The sequence below is a fragment of the Macrobrachium nipponense genome, chromosome 7, assembly GCF_015104395.2.
Source record: "Macrobrachium nipponense isolate FS-2020 chromosome 7, ASM1510439v2, whole genome shotgun sequence".
Classification (NCBI taxonomy): domain Eukaryota; kingdom Metazoa; phylum Arthropoda; class Malacostraca; order Decapoda; family Palaemonidae; genus Macrobrachium; species Macrobrachium nipponense.
In genome coordinates, this window is record NC_061109.1 from 112348341 (window position 1) to 112359800 (window position 11460).

The 11460-nt window shown below is 38.8% G+C and overlaps 1 long non-coding RNA gene across 1 annotated transcript in view; it reads left to right on the forward strand.

Annotated features, from left to right (window-relative positions):
* Positions 1-11460, forward strand: part of LOC135217134 (uncharacterized) — a 196266-nt gene that overhangs the window by 152086 nt on the left and 32720 nt on the right. The window contains exon 3 of the long non-coding RNA XR_010315057.1: positions 2087-2201. This is a non-coding gene — a long non-coding RNA (uncharacterized LOC135217134). The remainder of the gene's footprint in view (positions 1-2086; positions 2202-11460) is intronic.

Consider the following 11460-nt stretch of genomic DNA (forward strand, 5'->3'; position numbering starts at 1 on the left):
GGTTTAGTGTCACCGGTGACTGCAAGCATTTTCCATTGAGCGATCAGACTTGAAATCAACTAGCGCCTCAGTGGCGTGGTTGGTTTGGTGTTTGCTTCTCACCTCGATGGTCGCGGGTTCGATTCCCGGCCATTCCATTGAGGAGTGAGAGATGTGTATTTCTGGTGATAGAAGTTCACTCTGGACGTGGTTCGGAAGTCACGTAAAGCCGTTGGTCCCGTTGCTGAATAACCACTGGTTCCATGCAACGTAAAAACACCATACAAACAAAGAAATCAATTGGTGCATTGGACTTGAGTCCATCCTTGCATCTGTAGCCTACTCAGGAAACATTTTTGGTTAAAAGGAATAATAGTTTCATATCGTTAATTTTCCTATTTCTAAACCAAAGGCTGATTAATGTTCTGTCATTGTACAGCAGGACCGGTTTATAAATATTTGCTTATTACATTCTTCAACTCTTAAATTACTTTGTCTCATATTGGTCTGTCTGATTTTTCTCCAAAACTTTACATGCAGTTGTTCGGATTTTTAACTTTTAATGTTTTAATGTAATTTAATTTGATTTTTTCGGTGCAGATGTATTATCCAGATGTATCGTTGATTGCATGGCGGTAGTTTTGTGAAAAGGGCTATTTTGATTTCGTAACGTGAGGTTATTGTATTTTTGGTGTTTTTTGCTATATATAGATATATATATATATATATATACTTTCATATTGATCGTAAGCTTATTGTTACTGCTATTTGTATTTCGATTTGAGTTAAATTACGGTTATATTAACACAGCGTAACAACTCATATGAAAAAAAAAAAATATATTTATATATATATATATATATATATATATATATATATATATATATATTTTTTTTTTTCATATGAGTTGTTACGCTGTGTTAATATAACCGTAATTTAACTCAAATCGAAATACAAATAGCAGTAACAATAAGCTTAGGATCAATATGAAAGTAATGAGCAATGCAATGATTCTTTCATGGAAGTTACATTTTTCTCTGTTGAAATAAACAGTCATAGACGTTATGAAAGATCATTTCTGAAAAAAGAATATTACTATTTGTTTTACAAACATCCAAATTTATTCCATTTGCGAATATTGTATATCAAATGTTCTTACGGTTTTCGCATATGAAGATTATATGGTCGAGAATGTCAGCTGAATGGCGTACTATAATTTACGTAGAGCCGGGGAAAATAGTGCAGGGGAAGGCTTATTATATTCTAAGATCCATTTCTTTATTATAAGAAATCCTTTTTAGTGTTTCTCTTTTCAGGACGTTTTCACTTAGAATGAGGCTGCCAATCAAAAAAGGGACGGTCTTTGTAAAAAGATCTGAATGTAAAAACTTTCTTACTGTAGTTTGGAAGGGATGGTTTTTTTTTTTTTTTTTTTTTTTTTTTTTTTTTTTTTTTTTTTTTTTTTGCAGGGTTTTGGATTTGAAAAAACTCAGAAGTGACGATCCGAGACGCTTGGTTATTTATTATTTATTTTTTTTTTTATATAATCACTATACGAGCTTGTTCATTACCTTGCAAGATAAATGAAATGGATTTTGCCGTTAAGAAAACGAACTGACAGAGAAAGACAACCAAATAGAAAAAGGAGGTTGGGTTAACTTTCAAGGCGTGTTGAAATCACTGCAACCTTCTCCAGATTAAACTGAACCACTGGGTTAGAGGTCCGGGAATGGAGGGGAAGACTGTAATCAAGGTCTGAAGGCTGATCTGGTGGCCGATTCCAGTAGGGTCTCACGATGCTTTGAGTGCAAAATGCTGGTTGGCATCTCACGCCTTGAAAAAGGTACCATGATGTACTACACTAGCTCAATATAATACCAACAAGAAACCTGCTTGTTTGGAAACCGAGGAAACAACAGTCTTATCACCGGTCGTCTATTTTCCTTAACGATTAATAAACAGTAAATAGTATAGTAAGATGACGTAAACGGTTTTTTTTCCTGCATGCCACAAAATCCAACAGCGAATCTGCTTACTAATTGCAACGTTATCCTACGTTTAATCCAGCCTATGTGTGCTAATTAGGGATTTTCTTTGTCCATTCCAGGAAAGGTGAGGCGGAGATTCATTCCCTGGAGGGGCGGCTGATGTTCCTCTCTCTCTCTGGGGAACTCCTATCAAATCCCTCGCAATTATCCCTCACCTGTACAGCGTCTCTGAAGGTATGCTTTTATTTTAAATGTTGACGTATGCACTCATTGTTTATTGTTCATTTGGTGAAGGTCTCTGCTTGTTTCCCATTTAATCTGAATTCGTGGAGTCAATGTGTAGTCAGTCTTGCTCATCGCGAAGATAATTATGGATTTGAATTCTTGGGACGTTGCTTGTAAGCGTTGCGCGTTATTGCCGGAATAAGGCTTTGCTCTTAAGTTAATGAGTGTGGATGGGTATATCGTAAACATCGTCGTGCAGTTGAAGTGATCATTCTTAGCATGAGAAGGACTAGTTTTTCTTTCTGCGAAGCTTCAATTCTGAAGCGAGACACGCAGTGTGCACGACGGCAGTATAGATCGACTGGTGGGTACTGTTATTCGGTGGCAACTCGGATGGATGGACTCTTCTCGCTTACAACAAAGAACTTTCTGTTGGCTACCCATTTCGACCCACCCAAACATGCCCCCTCCCCTCCCCTCCCTTATCACTCCCAGCCACGACCCCGCCCCGCCACCTCTCCAACGACGTTACTTCTCCTCACCAAGGAGATATGACCTCCCTGCTCCTCACTCACCACACCTCATTTTATCGACATCCAGCCACGCCTCCTTATCGTTGGGAGCAAACAGACGAACGCACGAGGCTCCTGCTACTCTATCTCCTCTTTTACCCCAACGGGACGCCCCTATTGTTATTCAAGGTACTCTCGGACTCTGTAAATGTCTTGCGGCCGAACAGCTGATTCCCGTTCAGGCGATATTTTCGTCCGCACGGCGCAGAAGCAGCGGGTGGGAAATAATGTGACGTTGTAGCAAGTGATAAGTAAAGCTGAAATAACGCTATGCCTCCGAGAAGACTTTCACTTCATGCCAGTGTTTCATGGACGAACGAACGAGCTCCAAGATCTCAGACACGATTTCCGTAGGGCTCGAAGACTCCCGGAAAAAATGGTGGAGGAAGGATATGGTGCCACGGAATCCAGCGATAAGGGTGACGTTGTAGCTGTCGAATCGCTGAGGAAAAATGAACTGCAGGGGCGAGAATTCTCGATTAAAAAGGAATGATGTCATTGATTTGAATTATACAGTCGTTGAAAAATTTTGCTTACATAAAGTCTCACCACCATTTTTCTGTATTTCCATAACCTTGTTCTTTGAGAGGACCTGTAGATCTCTTTCCTTGATGCTAAATACCAACATCTCGAATCTTCCTGCTTTTGTTTGCCTCAGAGAGAGAGAGAGAGAGAGAGAGAGAGAGAGAGAGAGAGAGAGAGAGAGAGAGAGAGAACGCAGCTGTAGCAGCAGTACATAGATAATTGTGATAGTCATTGGACAATGGACATGTCTTCCGGTACCAGTGTTATCTTTGTACTAGTACAAACGTGAAGCAAAATGCCGTTTTGTCAGGCAGTGTAAGACACCAGTTAGTAAGAATCACTACCATGATGCATGTTTGCTGTATTTGGAAAATAATTAAGGTCAGTAAATCATTTTCGAACTTCTTTGCAGTACAAAGAATGAAAATAGGCTAGTGCACGTTTGTTGAAAATCGAGAGGACGCAAATGAAATTAAGACTTCCTTATTGGGAAGCAGGCGAAGTGAAACCAGAAGCGGCATGAAAAAAAAGAAGAAAGTAATGAGTCTCTCGTGAAGAAAGTTAGATTAATGGCAGAGCTGCAAGGGGCCTAAAGATCCAAACCTTCCATTCTGAATGCCAAGAGAAAATGACATGTGACAGCGTGATACCAGTGAATTGGCAGGGGAGCTCTCGTACTTTTCGAGTGACGTTGACTGAGTAATCGACTTAGAAATGTAACGGGCTGGACTTGAAAATGGTCTTGAGAGAAAGGAAGGATAGCCCTTGTTTGAGGGGCCAATAGAGAATTTAGACATTCTTATTTAGAAATTAGAAATTTAACGTTACCTTTGTATAGCAGGTTATTATTGTATAGTGTCAGATAAGGCTGTAGTTTTAGTGGGATATTTTTTTTTTCATTGCTTACCTCACCATCCCTAGATGGAATGACGTTTCACCCTCACACCATGCAAGATCCCATTCTTGTGCAAGATCTCGCTCGGTCACGAGAAATTCAGCATAATATAGGGTAGGAAAAGTGTAAACATCCACTTAGTGTATGGTGACGTGAGTTTATTAGACTCATGATGATAAAACATTTTACTTCGGATGATATTAAAGGTAATACATTTCCGAATAATTTCATGTGATCTGTTTCCGTCTTTTCATATAAATGAGTACGCAGGTGTTTATTAGTTATATGACTTGAATTATTCGTTCGATTCTTAGAGCTTTCATTGATCGTTGGCCTGACGAAACAAGGGCTCTAATACTTGAGTTGTGTTCACATTTACATTGTCCGAAATTCAGTTCATTGATGGGAAACTTCATTGTCTTTTATTTGTTGAAAAGAAGAAGACCGACTTCAGCAACGAGTGCCTTAGTTCTCTAATGTAAAATTTCCACAATCACAATGTTTTGTAGCGGAAGATGGAAAACTCGCCTCCATTCTCGCACCTTTAGTTTCCCATGAGCGCCATAATTTGTTGCCTCATTTCGGGAAGAACTTCCCATTACTTCCTGGAAAAAAGGATATTAACCTGCGAGATGGGTGAGAGCTCAGACAGGTAATTATTTCAGATCGAGGAGATTTGCATGTAGTCATTTCATGACTCACTAAATTTCTCAAGAATCAATATACAGTTCATAATCGAAGAGACGAAATGTCAAATCTTCATCGAGTTCGTTCCTTAGTTTGAACGAAGACCATTAGTTAGATCTCTGGACCTCCTCGACTAACCTATGGAAGTTCTCATCATTTTTTCGCAGAACTTCCTAATCTCCCCTACGCCTCTTACACACACACACACACACACACACACACACACACACACACACACACACACACACACACACAAATGAATTAAAAATATGTTCGAAATTTTTATATTCTGAGGCACCTTTAACAAGTCTTTATTGTTTTGAAAGTTATATCTTCTTCTTCTTCCTAGCTTAAACCCATTTTTATATGGGGTCGCCATTACGAATGAGTCGTCTCCATCGATTTCTGTCTTGTGCCTCGTTCTCATTTATACCTTTCAATTCCATATCTTCCCTTACACAATCACGCCATCTCTTCTTGGTCTTCCCTTCTTCCTTCTACCCTGCACTTCCATTTCCATCGTATGTCTTCCAACATGCCGTTCCTCCCTTCGTAACAGGTGTCCATACCATCGAAGCCTTCCTTCCTGTATTTTCTTCGATATTTCAGCTACCTTTGTTGATCCTCTTATATACTCATTTCTAATCCTATCTTCCCTTGTTACTCCCGACATCCATCTCAACATTCTCATTTCTGCTACATCCATCTTCTTCTCCTCTGTTTTCCTCATACTTGCCGTTTCTGTTCCATATAACATTGCTGGTCTGACCACCGTCCTATGGAACTTTCCTTTCAATTTCAGAGGGACCTTCTTGTCACAGAGGGCCCCTGATGCAGACCTCCAGTTATTCCATCCTGCCTGAATTCGGTGTCTCACCTCTTGGTCCATGCTTCCACTATCCTCCAATACGGACCCTAAGTACTTGAACTTCTGTACTTTCTTTATTTCTTCCCCACCCAATCTTATGCTACTTCCACCGTCCTCAGTAATACTAGAACACATATATTCGGTTTTTGATCTGCTTATTCTCATTCCTCTCTCCTCAAGTGCTGCTCTCCGCCTCTCCAACCTCCCCTCCAACTCCTCCTTCCCCTCTGAACACAACACAATGTCATCCGCGTATAATATGCACCATGGCACTGCTTCTCTAACATCCCTGGTCATTACATCCATCACGATGTTGAAGATGAATGGGCTAAGTGCTGACCCCTGGTGTAATCCAACTCCTATCTCAAATCCATCCGTCTCACCAACACTACTCCTCACTCTAGTATACACATTCCTGTACATCTCCTGAATAATTCTGACATACTTTTCCGGCACCATCTTCTCCCTCAAACATCTCCATATTTCTTGCCTTGGCACTCTGTCATAGGCCTTTTCAAGGTCTATGAATACCAGATGCAGGTCTCGTTGTTTTTCTCTGAATTTCTCCATTAGCTGCCTTATGCAAAATATTCCATCCGTTGTGCCGCTTCCCTTCATAAATCCTAACTGTTCCTTCCCTATTCTAACTTCCTCTCTCAGCCTGCTATCTATGATTCTTTCCAAAATCTTCAACGTGTGAGACATTAGTTTTATACCTCTATAATTACTGCATTCCTGGACATCACCTTTACCTTTAAATATAGGTATCAATATGCTTTCCCGCCATTCTTCTGGTATCTTTTCCTGTTCGAATATTTTTACCATCAGATCATACAAGATGTTTTGTTTTGAAAGTTATATATATATGAAAAAAGACTGCCGTATAGGACGTTTTATCTGATTTCTAGTTTGAGAGTAAAGTACAAAAAAAAAAGTAACTGAATAAAAAAAAAAAAAAAAAAAAAAAACGAAAACTGCATTTTTATTGATATCAGGACTGATAAGTCAACACTCTTGTCAAGACCTTGGCAACGTCGAAAATAATTTTTATGCTAGATTAACTCTCGATGCTTAGAGTACAAAGCGCAATTCTCTGACTGTGAAGGAGATAAGTTTGTGGTGGTCGACAATCAAAAACCTTCTTCGAATGATTTATAGCTCCCATTGATAAGAATCTGAAACTGGGGCTGCCGCAACCTTAACCCCTGGGTATAACTGTCGGATAAGCTATATAAATCACTTCATATACTAAACATTGCAGAATAAATCCATGAATAATAAATTCAGAGTTTAGAGGCATGCAGACAATACTCGAAAACAAAAAAAAATCCATCGATCGAAAAAGTCACTGCTAAGAAAATGGTATCGGTCAACATCTTGAAACCTTTGCCCCAATGAATATGGAAAAGTCAGTACTCTCTGTTCATAGAATAATTTTGTCTATTTAGATATTGCCAGGAACTTCATTCTTTTTCGGAAACTTGTTAAACTGACCGATTATGTTGTAAGAAAATATTAGATTTCTAGTTTAGCAATGTTATTGTGAATTGAGTAGGAATCCCTCACAAAAAAAATCTAATGAAAATCTATTTTAACCTAAAAAGGTTCCTTTTAAAAGGGTTTGCAGTTTCATGGAAGTAATCGCGCAAGAGCCTTAAGCCCCTCGAGCCTTTCCACAGGAGAACAATGATAATAACACTGGAAACGGAGTAAGTACAAGATGAAAGGGCAACGTAAACCTGATTTAAGTTCATTCCCCCTGACAGTTACCCCTAAATTGAGATCTTTAATAATATGTAAAATCATACTTGATAGGATTCGCATGCCTCAAATACCACGTAGTATTGAAATCACACCAGTCATAAAAGGAATTTTATTTCACTGAATTCCTTTACACATCTTCAGGTACCAATTACCGAAATGTATTGTCGTTCGTAATTGCCTTAACAGGACCGTAATGTTGTTTTATAAGCAATGTTCTCTTTGACTTTCTTATTGTTCTTTGTGGCTTTTTGCTTCATCACGCACTATGGGCATTTATTCTGCTGAAGCTGCTATACAAGTTCGTGACCTTTTGATTTGCTTATTATGATTAGTAATAGTAATAATGATATAATATACGTTAAAAATTTTGTTATTAATGAAGCCGCATCAACTTAGTTGGTTATGGAAGACTTCACGAGATGGAATTCAAGCTCATTCCTTGCCACAGTTAAAGTCGAATTCATTGCACTTACATTCCGTGTCATGTTGACATTGGACGATCTAAAAGTGCCAATCATCGTTTTATGTGGATGCTCCAGGGGACAATTGCAGGCTATCCCCGTGGAATAAAAAAAGAAAACACACACACACACAATATGTGGATAATGTAGCTCAGGCGTGTTGCTTGATCAAGCAGTATCCAGTGTTCACTTATTGTGTATTTGGTGAAAATACGGTTCATTCGGAGCCGTATGACGGTTCTGTTTTGTTTAAAGCCTTGTTTGAGAGTTGATGAGTGGACGAATGAATAAATTGAGTTTAATACGTTTGTATTGCATTTATGCCATTATTGCAACCAGAATCACACCAGTTTTTATAAATACCACATTACACAAACACAAAGCTTACCAAAATCACATAAACCTGTAAACATACGTAAATTACATGAACGTACATAGGAAAACCCACAAAAGTCATTGTTTATAAAATGACACCTTAACATATTTGCACAAGAAAACCATTTAAACATAAATACTTCTAATGTTGCTTTTAGTCACTTGTTGCAGGCAGTTGTACGTATATTTCCTTAGGTAGGGTTGTACCCTTTTCGAGTTCAAGATTTCCATTAGCCGTGAATATCAAGTCGGCATTTTATCTGGTCGACGTTTGACTGCATAAATTATCAGTTTATTTTTTTTTTACATAAATCCATATTAATTTGTTGTATTTCAGCAAATCATTTAGCTTTGTTCGTTGCGGTGAAAGGTCAGTTGTTGCAGGAACGTTCATAGTCTGATGAAGGATGTTCGGCGAAGGTTATATTCCCCACCCAGTATGTCAGGGTTTTCTGTTACTTTAATTATTATTATTATTATTATTATTATTATTATTATTATTATTATTATTATTATTATTATTATTATTATTTTATGTTTTTTTTTTTCCACAATTCATCCTATTCGACTGGGTGGGTTTTATAGTGTGGGGTATCACATCCTGCCTCCTTAGGGGTTCATCACTTTTCTTAATATGTGCGCAGTTTCCAGGAGTATACACTCTTCTGCAGGAGTCCCGGAGCTACTTCAGCATCTATATGCAAGAACACCCAGCGATAACATTTTCTAATAAATTTTTTGTCTATCTTCCATTCGTTCCTCATGCCTCCTTATCTTTGATTATTTGATCAGGTAATAATAGTATATAATAAACAAAAAATCCAGTGTCTCATTTTCTACAAATAAAGTATGAAATTATAGCAAAAGTTAAGTATATCTCGGTTTCATCAGACCACTGAGCTGATTAACAGCTGCCCCGAATGATTAGATTTTTTTTTACATGGCTAGGCACCAATTGGTTACTTAGCAACGGGACCTACAGCTCATTGTGAGATCCGAACCACATTATATCGAGAAATTAATACCTAATCACCAGAAACAAATCCTCTGACACGTTGGCAGAGCGGGGATTCGAACTCGGGACTACCGAATCGGTAGGCGAGCGTGGATATTATATGCAATCCGATATATAAATGCAGCCTAGGTCTGACGCAAACAAGGAATGGTGACCACCAGGGAAGACGACAAATAAGTTTTTGAAAGGTGCAAAATTGTAAGGAGGGAAAAGGGAAGCTTGAAGAGAATCCTAAAACATTTTAGTTGAAACGAAGGAGCAGTCACGGAATTTTTGAGTCAGTTCAGGGAAAACGTAGGAACTGTTGGCCTAACTGGCGATACTAGGATTTCTTGATGGAAGGATTCAATCCTTCAGCTGTGTGTGCACTCGTAGAATATAGCTGGTAATCATTGGATATTACAAGTCATCGCTTTCCGTAGCTTCGGATCAATTATTGAGCGTCAATCGAAATTACTTTAGTTCGTGACTTCTTGTCAGGTATTGTGGGACTCAACTTTGCAGATTGTAAAATGAAATATGGATCTTTTATTTGAATACCTCTTTGCATTGCTGCAAATGCACGAAAACAAAAGGCTGAGCATAATGGAATCAAAAGGGTTGTGATATTCGCCAAGGAAATGAGATCAGTCCCCTAAAGTGACGGACCCTTCAAAAACGATAAATGGCAGAAGTGCTTTCATACTTTTTCCATGCATGGTCAGGCTTCAACAGTTGACGTGTTATGTGTGAGTATACATTATGCTTATCGATGACAGACCTCCCTATAACCCCCTTTATGGGTCTCTCTGTCTCTCTCTCTCTCTCTCTCTCTCTCTCTCTGTTTTTTATGTAAGTGTTATACGACTTGATGCTAATCTGCTGTGAGTTAATTACTACGGTGTTAAGGGAAGACGTGTTATAATTAATTTTCCCGGCGGGTTACTAACCAATACTGACAATGAATTAACTCAGAACCGAGGTTCGCTGGTAGACCAGAAGCGATGTGCCTCTGATATGGCGGGCGGTGTGGGGAGGGTTCTCGAACTTTCTCCTGTCAAGTCATTCGTCCTTCTCCTCGGGATTGTACTCCTAGAAATAAGTCAGTGAAGAGTTGAAAGGTTTTCGAGGCGGGAAATGATGCATGAAGAGAGAAAGAGAACACGTTCCAAGTCATGTTGAAATGCTATTGAGAGTGAAGATGACAGCGTCCAATAGAATGAAGACGGGCATTTAGAATGGCGAACTCGAAATAAAACAGATTTTATGTTTAGATTAGAAGTACAAGAAAAAGAGGAAGAGTGGGGCGAGGGGTTCGTGTCTCTTGTTATCATTCTATAAGCAATTATAAAGGACCGTTAACATGGAGGTTAGTACAATAAAATTTCCCAGGATTCTTGATAACACAGGAGCCTCACCAAAGAAGGAAAGTCCTGCCAAAGCTAAGGTTTGCCTCTCCTCATCATGATATTAAATAGTGTGGCTCCCAGCTCTTTGAGTTTTTCCATTTTTTTCGCCCTGTTCCAATGAAGATCGTGAGTACGAAAGAAACGAACGACGATTGATTTTGCGGTTCAGTTGTGGCGCAGAGGATTTATTAGATGTGAAAGGCGATTATTTTCCCTTATCAGATGTGCAATGTTTGCAGTGGAAATAATTACTGAAGAAAAATCGAGGACGACGCCAAACTTGGAAGTCCTCGTGAGAATAGGAGGGGTTGTGTATACGAAGTTACAAAATACACACGTTTTTAGAATATGACTTTTCAATTCTGTAAGAGAATTTGCAGATCCGTGCAAATTGAATGGCTTATCTTTTAAGGAGTTGTTTGCTTCTGAGCTTGTGTTACTGGATATTGATGGTGGATAAAGGCACATTTCAAGCACAAAGCAACATCTTTAACATTCAGAAGATGAAGAGGACGGTGGTACTAAATCCCTTTGTTTCGAGAGTGGCAGAATTACGTTGCGGTTGCCTTAATAATAATAATAATAGCTGTGAATAATCAGTAACGGGGGAATTTATAGAGAAGAGTACCCTGTGAAGCGCAAATCTCCCCCAAGGTCGTAAAAGTTCTTTACCGACACAATTAGAATGGCGTTTGATTTTGTGCTATTTAAATATTCA